Source organism: Saccostrea echinata, unplaced genomic scaffold (assembly GCF_033153115.1).
Source record: "Saccostrea echinata isolate AGI-Se365-2 ecotype Australia unplaced genomic scaffold, CSIRO_AGI_Sech_v1 ptg000123c, whole genome shotgun sequence".
Classification (NCBI taxonomy): domain Eukaryota; kingdom Metazoa; phylum Mollusca; class Bivalvia; order Ostreida; family Ostreidae; genus Saccostrea; species Saccostrea echinata.
In genome coordinates, this window is record NW_026889872.1 from 1 (window position 1) to 13,605 (window position 13,605).

Here is a 13,605-nt window from a genome sequence, read left to right on the forward strand (position 1 = left end):
AAGGTTTTATATGGTTTTTGGGTTTTGGTCTGTTCTGGCTGGAACAAGATTTAGGTCGCTAATTCGGTGAAGTTTATTCAATCCGGGGGCTAAGTTTTTAGACCCCGTATGCTATAATGCTGTAGTAACAATGCATGCCTTAGTAATAATTTTCTTCTTTGTTATGCCTGTTATGATTGGGGGATTTGGTAACTGACTAGTGCCGCTAATGCTTGAGGTTCCTGACATACAATTTCCGCGGGTTAACGCTTTTAGTTTTTGGGTCCTACCCGCGTCTTTGTATTTCATAGGAATTTCAGGATTTGTTGAAAATGGAGTTGGGGCTGGTTGAACTATCTACCCGCCATTATCAACTTTTTCTTATCATGGTATGTGTATGGACTTAGCTATTCTAAGGCTCCATTTGGCTGGTATTAGGTCAATTTTTAGGTCAATTAACTTCATGGTGACTATTAAAAATATGCGCTCTGTAGATGGGCACTTATTAAGACTATTTCCGTGGTCTATTAAAGTGACTTCCTTCTTATTATTGACAACTTTACCTGTGTTGGCTGGGGGTCTTACTATGTTACTAACTGATCGTCACTTTAATACTTCTTTTTTTGATCCTGTAGGTGGCGGGGACCCGGTTTTATTCCAACACTTATTCTGGTTCTTTGGTCATCCTGAGGTATATGTTCTTATTCTTCCTGGGTTTGGAATGATCTCCCATGTTTTGTGTTTTTGATCTAGAAAAAAGACTGCTTACGGGAATATGGGGATGTTCTATGCAATATTGAATATTGGGTTTTTAGGATTTATTGTGTGGGGTCATCACATGTTTGTGGCTGGAATGGATATTGACACGCGAGCTTATTTCAGAGCAGCAACTGTTATTATTGCTGTACCGACTGGAATTAAGGTATTTGCTTGAATTGCTACAATAATGGGGTCACAAGTTTCAACGCATGCCCCTATGTTATGGTCTACCGGTTTTATTGTCTTATTTACAATTGGTGGTCTAACCGGCCTTATTTTATCCAGTGCTTCTATTGACGTAACTCTTCACGACACCTATTTTGTAACTGGTCATTTTCACTATGTTTTATCAATGGGGGCAGTATTTACAATTTTAGCCGGATTTACTCACTGATTCCCATTATTTTCTCGAGTAATGCTTCATCGTCAAAAGATAAAGAGGCATTTTGTTGCGATGTTTTTAGGAGTAAACATTGCTTTCTTGCCTCATCATTTCTTAGGATTAGCTGGAATACCACGCCGAGTGGCAGATTATCCTGATCAGTTTTGATTTTGAAATAAAGTGTCTACTTTTGGGTCACACCTAAGAACAGCTTCTTTGCTCTTTTTTGTATTCTTAGTGTGGGAAGCTTTTATTGCCCATCGGCCTGTGGTTTCTGTTCGTAATAGATCAAGATCTCCGGAGTGGTCAGTAATGGTAAATCTTCCTAAGCACGCTGCTTTGGAGTCAGCCAAAATGTTGAAGGATCCAGCGAAAAAGTATTTAGGCAGGCGTTTGTAAGTAGTTTAGTAATTATGGGGTGGACTCTACTATGAAAGTGAGTTATAAAATTCTTTTCAGAATGCTGTACGCTACGGTTTCTATTGGTGCGTTTAAGCTTCAATATAGAAGAGTATTTAAGGGTAAAATTTTAAAAATTTTTGCGCGTAGTATCTAGTAAGATAGAAGGGAGTGAAAATATTTTAGCTCATGATGCCTTAAAAAAGATAAGGGACACTCTATTAGGATAATTTATCTTATGGTCAGTTTTAGTATAAGTTTACATTACAGGGGCCTTGTAAGTCCCAAATTTGCCTAAGCAAAGACTGATGTAAATAGAGTATGGCCTTAATTTATTTGGGCTTGAAGTAAAGAAAGGTTAAAAATATTTGGTTCTGGTATACTGTTAATCGAGAGTTCTTTGATATACACAATGTAGGAAATTTTCGTGATGTGCTAATTTAAAATAAGAGATAAGTTTGAGCGCTATCATAACCTAAATGGTGCAGTTGCAGTAGTATGAGCATAAGTGCTAGACGATGACGCGAAAAAAATCACAACTCAAGTGGACAACCCTGGACTCAATGAGTTAGCGCTCGAAACGAACAAGAAACTGTATAATATAAGCCAAAATGGGTGCCAGCAGCTGCGGTCATACCCTTTGAAGACGGGTTAATAGAGGTACAGCCTAGAGGCGGTTAGTCAGGTATGAAGATGCATTGACATACGCTAAGTTATAGAGGTCAAATTCTAAGTAAGACTTAGAGGCGGTCCTTTGCTTGCATAAAGATGATTCCGCGAAATTATGGGAATAAACCTGGATTTGATACCCAATTATTCCATAACGCCAAGGATAACGGCTATAAGGTATTAGCTGGTTGCTAGGGAACTACGAGCAGCTGCTTAAAACTCGAAGAACTTGGCGGTTCCATAAAGCCATCCAGAGGCTCTTGGCGCTTAATCCGATGATCCGCGTGATATCTTACCTGCCCTATATGGCATCGTACTGCCGTCCAAAGTATATGATGTGAGTAGACCAAAATAGACGTCACCTTGAGCGGCAAACATAAATAAAGTGTGCTGTTTTGAGACAAAGTCAGGTCGAAGCGTTCCTTATGGGTAAGGGGTTTGCTGAGAGACAATTTTTTTAGTTATATCAAGCCCTGTGGTTGAAACACTCAAGTTTTGAAAAATCTGGCGAGGGGGATTTGGGAGTAAATAGAAAGTAATTCATTCTATTGAAGAGTCGTTACTATGGTGCGTACAAATCGCCCGTCACCCTAGCCGAAAGGAGAGGTAAGTCGTAACATGGTAAGGGTAGGGGAACCTGCTCTTGTAATAAAGCTTTAAATTTTTTGTGCGGGGTAAACTATACCTTTAAATTCGGTTTTTAGAAGAGATTTAGTTTGGTAAATTTTTAGTGTATAAGCACTTTTAGTATAATTAGTATATTTGTCTTCCAAACAAAAGGTTTCCTGTATGGAAAAAGTGTAAATGATAAAAAAGCGGCATATGTATGGTTATCGAACACCCCGAAAGCTTCCTCGAACCCCGTTTCATATTGTAGACCCGAGTCCCTGACCTGTTCTCATAAGAATCGGATTATGGGGTTTAGCTACAATTTTTATTTGTTGGGTAAATAAAGTAGATTACGGACATCTATTTTGGGGTGTGCTTATCATCGCTTTAACTGTTTATGGATGAACTCGAGATATTGTAAACGAATCTACTTTTCAAGGGTTCCATACTAAAAAAGTTCAGATAGGAATTTCTTTAGGTTTTATTTTATTCTTAATTTCTGAGTTAATATTATTTTTTTCGTTTTTTTGGGCATTTTTTCACAGATCTATATCACCTTCTGTCGAGATTGGTTGTTGTTGACCTCCTGTGGGAGTTGAGTGTTTAGATTGAAGAAAGGCTCCTTTACATAATACGGCTCTTTTAGTTGCCTCATCATGTACCGTAACGTCTAGGCACAAATACCTGAAAGACGGAAACTTTACTTACGCGGTTGCGCTATTAGTTATAACGGTATTTTTATCCGGATTTTTCGTAAAGAATCAGTATGACGAGTATTCTTGAGCCTCTTTTTCAATTGCGGATGGGGTATACGGAAGTGCTTTTTTTATGTTGACCGGGCTTCACGGAATGCACGTGATTGGCGGTACGTGTGGTTTATTATACTCATTAGCCCGGCTTTTGTTACGGCAGTTTTCTACCCGCCGTCATCTTGGGTATGTTCTAGCTATTTGGTATTGGCATTTTGTAGACATTGTTTGACTTGCCTTGTTTTTTATTATTTATATTTGAGGATCTTAGGCTAGTAAAGTATTGTGCCAGAATTTTATGGGCTTTGTTGATGTCAAAGATTATGAGGGAATTCCTCCAATGCTTAGGTTAAGTTACAAAATAGGCTTTAGCCGTGTGAGTAATATTCGGGCTAGTGTAAAATAGCACATAAAATTTTCACTTTTATAGAGGGGGTGTCCCGCCCGGATAAAAAGAGTACAGGAGTGACAAGCATGGTCGAAATGCTTGATTCTGTAAAGTGGTCGATAATGGTGCCCTTATAATGAAAGGTGCATACTTTTCAGCAATAAAATATCCTTGTCCTCCAAATTTAAATATCTGATGAAACATAGGTTCAATGCTGTTTGTAACATTAATAATTCAAATTTTGAGGGGTATTATACTTAGAATAAACTATACTGCAGATGGGAGGTTGGTGACTAGAAGAATAAACTACATTCTACGAGATGCTAACTACGGGTGAGCTCTACGGAGAACTCATATAGCTGGGGCTTCTTTATTTTTTGCTTTAATCTATATTCACGTAGGGCGTGGTGTTTACTACGGAAGGTATATAAAGCTACCTCATGTTTGATACAGTGGGGTTACTCTTTATCTTTTATCTATGGGGGTAGGATTCTTAGGATACGTTCTTCCTTGGGGGGTAATGTCCTACTGGGGGTTGACTGTAATTTCTAATATAATGACAGTTTTTCCTGGGGGGGCTCGAGCTTTAGAATGATTTCAAGGCGGTTTCACTATCTCTACATTTACCCTTAAACGCGTATTTGTGCTACACTTTTTACTACCCTTTGTAATTTTAGGGATGAGGTTGGTACATGTATTACTGCTACATGAAAAGGGGTCTAGAAATCCTTTAGGGGTCGATTCAAGAGAGCTGGTTGTGCCTTTTCATCCTTATTACACCTCAAAAGATCTGGTGGGGTTTACATTTATACTAGCAGGGTTAATTGCTTTAGCATTTACTTTCCCTAAGTTTACCGCTGACCCCCTTCAATGGCAGGGGATTAATAAAATAAAAACTCCCGCTGTTATTAAACCAGAGTGGTACTTCCTGTATGCATATGCTATTTTGCGATCTGTTCCTCATAAAGCGGGCGGTCTTGCGCTTATGTTTGCTGCGATTTTAGGTATCGCTCTTTTGCCTACATTAGCAAAATACTCGAAAACCCAAAGAATGGTAATATCCCCGCTTGGGGAGGCATTATTTTTCATCTGAGTAGCAAATTTTGTGTTTTTAGGTATTATCGGATCTCAGGAGCCTGCTGGAGCGTGGATTTTGGCTGGACAAGTTGGAACATTCGTTCACTTGTTTTGTATGCTTTCCATTCCGGCAGCAAACTTGAAATGAGAAAATATGGTTTTCAATGGATTTGAGTTGAGGCAGTAAGTTGAAAAATGAGATATTGATGTCAAATATATTTTCAAAATAGGGTCACATTTGCCGGGATACGAGTCCAGTGAGTGTTTGGAATGTACTGTGCAGTTTTAACTCTAATTTTTATTTTTGTGATGCTTAGGGTAGTAATGTGTTTAGTATCTCCCCATCAATTTTTGTATGCTCAAACTGACCATACACTAGAGCGTATTTGGGGTTTAGTGCCACTTTTGATTTTAACTTTTCTATCTTGGCCTTCTATGGGGCTACTATACGCAATGTCTGAATTGGAGACTCCTCTAATCACAGTTAAATGCGTTGGGCACCAGTGATATTGAGAGTACGAGTACTCAGATTTTGCTGTAATTTCTTACAACTCCTACATAGTTCCTGAGAAGGAGTTAAATTTAGGTGAGCCGCGGTTATTAACTGTAGATAAATCTATGGTATTACCATTTTCTGTGTGGTGTCGTGTATTAACAACTTCGTTCGATGTAATTCATTCATGGACAGTTCCGGCTTTCGGGGTGAAGTCTGATGCTGTCCCTGGTCGGCTTAGAGAGTCTAGCGTAAAAGTAGAAATGCCCGGTGTCTTTTGGGGCCAATGTTCTGAAATCTGCGGAGCCTTACATAGGTTTATACCAATTCGGGTGGAAGTTGTGAGGTGTCGAGTGTTTGAGCAGTGAATAAGGGTGCTTGAAGATGCTATAGCTTAGTTTGCAAGATGGATTAAATTTAGATCGTCGGGCTCATGCCCCGAAGGTGCGGCTTAATTGCAGCTTTTGCAGTAAAGAAAGTTCCTTTCTAAAGGCTGGTGTCTTGAAAATACCATGATGGGAGGGAAGAGCTCTCAACTTTCTTAGTGAAAGGTTTAGCTGTTTTAGTTAGAATAAGAATGGTTTTATTAATACTTTGGTCTTGAGCTATTTATAGAAGGGCTTCACTTAGAATGCCGGATATTGAGTCCGATTTGACAGTTTTGTAGTGCCGCTATAACCGGAAAAGTAGTCTAAATTAAGGACGTCGGTTTCATAATCCGAAAGTAGAAAAATTAACTCTTTTCTATAGTTAAGTTAGGGGGATAAGTGGTCTTACACTGTGACTTCTAATCACAAATGGCGCAATTCGATTTTGTGCTCCTTCTTGGTGGCCATGTTGGCAGAGAAGTGCGTTAAATTTAAGCTTTAAAAAATGCGGGTGCGCCGCACATGGTTATACTGAAGCTAGTTAAAATAATAATAAGTGCTTTGGGAGCACTAGTTCCTTTAATGGGGCTTTAGATTTGGGTGTAAAGAATGTTTTACTGATAAAAAACTTTTAGCGGGCAAAGTATAGGAGAATTAGAAATGCCTGATAACTTAAGACTTAGTCTGGTAAGATCTAGAGTAATTGTAAAAAAGCTTTAGTTGTATTAGTACCTTTTGTATAATGGCCTTTCAAGAGTTTTTACCTTAGAGGTTTTTCCTGAATTGAGAAGATTTTTTAGGGGTTACAAGGTTAGTGATGTAAGAAATCTTTCAATCCCCTGAAAGATGTGATATGCAATATCGGGTTTCGGTGTAGCTGGTTGCGTGAAAAATGCTTTTAGGTGCAGCTTTAAAACTGTTTTACGTGCAGAAGTGTAAGTGCATGGGGTAAAGTTTTAGAAGTGACTGGTTCGGCTAAAGGTCGTGCTTAATTGCTTTCCAAAATTTTCGTGCCTTAAAAAGAGAAATTGGATTTAAAATGTCCATTTTGGAAAGAGTATTTAACAACTTGTCTTTTGAGTGTGCGGGCATAATAATTTAGGTTAAAATAAGGAGGCGTTTAATGTATCACGCGGCTACTTAAAATAATAAAAGATAGAACTTTATGCTAGGATTAGTAGCAATAATAAAAACAAATAAACTGCTTATTAAACTGGTGTAATATTGAGTCCAGTGAAAATTACCGGGAAATAGTATAAGTTTATTACCAGGTGCTTACAACACTTAAATAGAAAAGTTTTCTTTTTCCGATTAGGCACAAAAATCGTGGCAAGAAGTGAAATATTTACGTTCGGTTTCGGCCCGATTTTTGGCTAAAGTTTAAAAGCCCTTGCTATACTCCGGCAATACTGTGCTGCCTTACTCTGAGTTTTACTGGGTTTTCATTTATGAAGTTATTAAGAAAACAAAATGTGTTATGGTGTATGAGCACGAAAGTTTTTGGTACTTTAGGAGCTTGTAATTTCAAGCTGGCACATAAAATGATTTTGGGAATGGTTATAGTTATTATGGTTTTATCTGTAATTCCAATTGTTTTTTCATGCTGATTTTCGGGTTTACCTAAAGAGGGGTATGATTGGGATAAGTCATCTCCATATGAATGTGGGTTTATCTCTGTTAAAAATCCAGGAGACTTTTCTTCTCGATTTTTTCATTTAGTCATTTTATTTTTAGTTTGAGATGTTGAAATCGTTCTTCTTGTCCCATGTTTTCAGGATTTGTTTGGTTGATCGCCTGAGGGAGCCGGGGCCGTGCTGTTTGTATTGATTCTAGTATACGGACTTTATTACGAAATAATAGAGGGGACTATTAAGTGGGCCTTACACGAGAATTAAAGGGGGCTGTAGCTTAAGGTTTAGAGCTTCGAGCTTTTAACTCGAGTGTGGGTGTGTCTCCGGCCTCAATAAACCGGGAGGAGCAGGCTAGGTTAGTATGATCTAAAAAGTACGTCGAATTTAGGTTTCGAAAGAAGGTGTATTAATGCCTGCTTGGTTGGGTAAGTAGCCTAAGATAAGGTATGACATTGAAGCTGTTAGGATGGCTTAAGAGTAAGCCCTAACCCAGGTGAGACCCACCAGTTCGGTACTTTAAGAAAAAAGACGAAGTTTGCATCTTCGCAATGAGATGTTCTCCCGAACTTTATGAGAGGTGAATACTATTTGTACCTCACTTTAATAACTATTTTTGTATATTTAGGGGTTTTATTAAGAGTGGCTTACTTTACTTTAATAGAGCGAAAAAGCTTAAGATCTTTTGGAGTTCGTTTGGGTCCAGATAAAACTAGTTTTTTAGGTTTTGCTCAGCCTATTACAGACGGTATTAAGCTTTTCATAAAGGAGTTTGTTGTTCCAGCAAACTCAGCTAGAATTGTATTTTTAGCAATTCCGTCCATTTCTCTGATTTTATGTCTTTTGGGGTGGCAGATTTTCCCGTCTTTTGCGGTATCTAACTGATATTCTAATGATATCTTATTTTTCTTGGTAGTAAGTAGGTTAAATGCACACATCGCTATTATAAGAGGGTGGTCTTCTAATTCTAAGTATTCTAGGGTTGGGGGTGTTCGTGGATTTGCTCAGGTTATCTCTTATGAAATTTGCCTTAGAATTTGTTTAGTTGTAGTGGTGATTGTGAGGGGGAGAATAAGATTTTTTTCTATTGCTGAGTCGGGGTGGTCTATTTGGTGGGGATTCTTTTGGCTCCCTGTGGTGTTGCTGTGGTTAACCGTATGTTTAGCGGAGGCTAATCGAGCACCATTTGATTTAGTAGAGGCGGAGTCTGAGCTTGTTTCCGGGTTTAACACCGAGTATTCTGCTGGAGGTTTTGCTTTGTTATTTATTGCAGAGTACGGGATAATTTTGTTATTGTGTTCGGTTACTGTTTTTAGGTTTTTTCAAAACCCTAACATGCTGTATGTAGCTGGGTTATGTTGAGCATTTCTAAAAGTTATGCTGCTTGTGTTCTTCTTTATTTGGTCTCGTGCAGCACTTCCTCGATTGCGGTATGATTTTCTGATGGTGGCATGTTGGTCTAGTCTTCTTCCCTTCATTTTAGGTGTTTATTGTCTTATTTTCTTTGTGTCTAAGGTTTAAAGTGAGTTCGTCGTTTGTTTTATATAGTATTACAGTGTGTGTTTTGGTGAGGGCAATATTAAAGCATTTTTCTAACTTTTTAAGCTATTTAATCCTAGTCGAGGGGGCATGCGTTGGACTTGGAGCTATATTAATGTACGCCGAAAGTTACATTCCTGCTTACGGTCTATTTATGTTCCTAGTCTTAGTTGCATGTGAGACTTCTTTGGCATTGGGTTTGATAGTGGGGATTATACGCAATCCTGAGTCAGGTGTCTACTCTTTATATTCTTACGGGGAGTAAAAAATGCAAAGAGCAATTAGTACAACTTAAGTATACTGGCTTGTCATGCCAGAGGTACGCATAATTTATTGCGGATTGCTCTAAGTAAAGTGTTTTATTGTGGCGCTGAAAGTTTTTTGTAAGCCCAGTAGCCGATAAGTTACTTTTTAATTTTAACTTACTTAAAAGTAGCTTTCGGTTGGAGTAAAAATTAGATTGATTTTTTTAAAAAAATAAACAAACTTTTAAAAATTTTTTTGTGCAATTCGTATAGTGAGTAGGGAGTGAAATATAATATAGAATAGGAAAGACTCTAATAATAGGGTATGAGTATAAATATAAATAATAGTAGTTATAGATAGTATGTTAAAGGGGATCTAGTTACAAGTGGGAAGGAATGAGTTTCCGGGGGTCTAGAATCCGGGTATACCTGGGGTATACCCATGAAATGATAGATGTATAAAGTGTGTAATAAGGGGTTATATGGCGAACAAAACTAATACTGGTAGTTATAAAAGACAGTTCAAGTTGAGTCAGGATATAAAGAAAAATTTGTAGAAAAACATAGCAAAAGGAACTCGGCAAAGCATGGCCTCGCCTGTTTAACAAAAACATCACTAAGAGAACCTCACTCTTAGCAGTACCTGCCCAGTGCAAAATTGTAAACGGCCGCCCTAGCGTGAGGGTGCCAAGGTAGCGAAATTCCTTGCCTTTTAATTGTAGGCCTGCATGAATGGATTGACGAGGGCCAGTCTGTCTCTTGCTTTGTGTAGTGAAATTGGACTGAAGGTGAAGATACCTTCATATAAAAGTTAGACAAGAAGACCCCGTGCAGCTTTTAAAAATTTGTTAATTAAGAGCAGTAGATTTTTAGGTGGGGCGCCTAGGAAGTAAAACTTAACCTTCATTATAATTTCTTTTGAATTAAAATAACTTTCTGGTGTAGACCCGGCAAGTCCGATCGTAGGAGAAGTTACGCCGGGGATAACAGGCTTATCCATTAGTAGAGCTCGTATTGGCTAATGGGATTGGCACCTCGATGTTGAATTAAGGATGATAGCTCTAAGGCGTAGAAGCTTTAGAATGTGGGTCTGTTCGACCTTTAATACCTTACGTGATTTGAGTTCAGACCGGCGTAAGCCAGGTCGGTTTCTATCTTCTTTTAGAATTTTCTTTTGGCTTGTACGAAAGGACTGCTGAGAGAGGAAATTTCCTTGATTTTAGAATTGTTTCTAAGGTAGTATGAATGTTTTAGCCTGCTGGGTTTGTTTAGCTTGTTTGTTAAATATAGGTCAGGTTGTGGTGGTTTTAAACTCTTGGATATTAATGATTTTTAGAGCGCTGTTTAGTATACTTGCTGCGGTTATGGCTAACTGTGGTTTAAGGTTTTGATTTTGTTGGGAGCTTGGACATATCTCCATAATTTCGGTGAGTCTTGATTTTTGCATGGACTGAATTGCTGCTTTATTTATAAGGGTGATTATAATAATCTCCGGTTGTGTAGGGTTTTTCATGAGGGTTTATATGGGTTCAGAAGACACAGTAAAACAGTTTAATTTAACTCTATACTCATTTGTATCGTCTATACTTGTTTTAGTAGTTGCGAGATCGATGCCTATCGTATTGCTGGGTTGAGATTGGTTGGGAGTGACTTCTTTTTTGTTGGTTATGTATTACGAGGGCAAGAAATCTTTTGATGCTGCTATGATTACTGCTCTGACCAACCGTGTTGGGGATGCGTTGCTAATTTGTAGAACAGCTGGTATGTGTATAGCGTCTGATTTAAGTTTAGACATAAAACCCTATTGTTGAAGTTTTATTTTTATTATTGGTTGTATTACTAAGAGAGCTCAAGTGCCGTTTAGCAGATGACTTCCTGCTGCTATGATAGCTCCAACTCCTGTCTCTTCTCTAGTTCATTCTTCCACTCTAGTGACGGCTGGAATTTATCTGTTAATCCGGTCCTCTACTTTCTGGGTGAATTCCAATGCAGCCTGTAGATTGCTAATGGGGGTTGGTATTATCACTACCACTATTGCTGGAGTCAGGGCAGTTATGGAAAGAGATGTTAAAAAAGTTGTTGCATTATCAACATTAAGTCAACTGGGTATCATGGCTTTTAGATTAGGTTTAGGAGAAGTCGAATTAGCTTTTATACACTTAGTATGTCATGCGTTTTTTAAGGCTGGCATGTTTTTAAGGGTGGGGTCTATAATTAGGCATAATGCAGGTAGCCAGTTTTTTAGAAGATTTGGTATGAACGTAGCAAGTCTTTCGCCTTCGGCTGTTTTCGGGTTATTCATAGGAAGGATTTCCTTAATAGGAGTTCCGGGCACTGCTGGTTATGCTTCTAAAGAATCAATTGTTGCCTCGGGGTATTCAAGAAACTCTTGGTTTACGGGGGGCTTAATGTACTTAGGAATTGGGCTGACTGCTCTTTATTCAGTTCGTGTTCTTGTTGGGGTCACTGGGTTAGCTAAGCACGGTATTCGAGATTTTTTAGGAGCTCGAGAGACCATGATGTTGTCTGCTCCGGGAGTATTCTTAGTATTCATGGGCTTAATCGGAGGAGAGTTTGTGTTCTTAAGCTCTTCTGGGGCATTTTTTTTTGAGGCTTTATCATCTAGGGAAGCTTGGTTTTGCCCCTACCTAATGGTTGTAGTGGGGGTATTCGTAGGGTCTCTGCTGCAGTTACTCTTGTCTAAGCTTTATGAGTTGCGATCTAAGTGAATTTACGGAATAGTATTTTTAGACTTAACTTCACGTTCATTTGTAAGCGAAGGCGGTAGAACTAGGTTTTCTGGGGTATCCGGAGATGGAGAAAATGTCGCTGAAGTTTCTATTCCGGTAAGAACCCTAGAAGTTGGGTTAGAGTATCTATCTGATTTTCACAATGTGATTCAACGGGCTTCTGTTACCGCCGGAGTTAGAGCAATCTTTGGCTTTAGCGGTGCTTATGTGTTATTGTAAAATGTGAAAATTGTTGTTTTTCTTGCTTTGGGTATACTCGTACTAGGGACTCTCTATGCTGCCTCATTATTTTTTTTCAGGGTGTTTCTTAGGTTAGCCATTCTTGGTGAAGTCGGAGAAAATTGTAGTGATTTTTTGTCGTTACTTTCATTTATAGTGTATGTAAGAGGAATTACTGCTGTAATTGGGTATTTTGTGACATTCTTCCCTAAAAAGTTTGAAGGGCGTGGTCAGAGGTATTGTGTTGTAAGACTTTCATATATCATTGGTTTGGGGTTATACATTATTTTTGTTGTGACTTCGCACGGGTACTGTGGAGTTGATTTAGTTAATCCGTGAGACTCTACGGGGGTATTAAGTCTTCACGGGCAGGCAATTAGGTTTCTGGCACCGATTTTATTGGTCGTGATAGTGGCAGTGGTGGTAATATCCAAGCCTGAATTAAATGCCCTTCGCCGCTGAAGGCCTTAGTGACACTCGGGGACGAGACTTCAAAATTAAAAGTTTTATTCAGGGTTTACCTATATTCGGGTTGGAGTAAAGATTGCTTAAATAGTTTAATAAAATATCAACTTGTGGCGTTGAAGATATCCTCAGTGATTTTAAGTAAGTGGCACTGTTATACCTAGTTGTGAGAACTTCTTTTTTGGTTTTGTTTTTAAATAAAAAAGACCAACTAATAGGGGTTGCTAATTTAATAGCTTTTTGGGCTATGTACAGTATTTCAATGTGGTCAGGTTCTGGGGTTTCTTGAGAATCCTATAGGGAGTATGTTACTAGGGATATCTTTAGGGCTAGAATGGTGACACTGACATTTTGGGTATGCGGCGTGAGAATTTTAGCCAGCGGGTCTATGGGAACGTTACGGGGGGACTACAAAAGGTTTGTCTGGTTAATGTTACTACTGTGCGTTCTTTTAATGGGTTGTTTTTTAGTAAACACAATATCTATTTTCTACGTGTTATTTGAAAGAACTTTAATCCCAATGGTGGCAATTATTGCTATTTGGGGTCAGCAGCCTGAGCGGATTCCAGCAATTCGGTACATTAGGGCCTACACTGTTGGTGGATCTCTTCCTTTACTTTTTGTAATTGTTTTTATGGAGTGTGAACTTGGTAGAAGGTTTATGTGGTTTTCTACTGCCAAATCGCATATTGACTGATGGTTTTGGGTTATATGTTTCTCTGGGTTTTTAGTAAAATTCCCTGCATATCCTGCACATACGTGGCTTCCTAAGGCCCATGTCCAGGCCCCTGTTGGGGGATCAGTGGTTCTTGCTGGGATTCTTCTTAAATTGGGTGGTTATGGGATTCTTCGTATAATGGCGGTGTTCTCATATAGGTTAGAGAAGT

The 13,605-nt window shown here is 38.7% G+C and overlaps 2 pseudogenes; both read left to right on the forward strand.

Moving 5' to 3' along the window:
• Positions 1-6: 6 nt before the first annotated feature.
• Positions 7-1,761, forward strand: LOC133177396 (uncharacterized; annotated as a pseudogene).
• A 1,234-nt stretch (positions 1,762-2,995) lies between these two features.
• Positions 2,996-3,826, forward strand: LOC133177397 (cytochrome c oxidase subunit 3-like; annotated as a pseudogene).
• Positions 3,827-13,605: the final 9,779 nt, after the last annotated feature.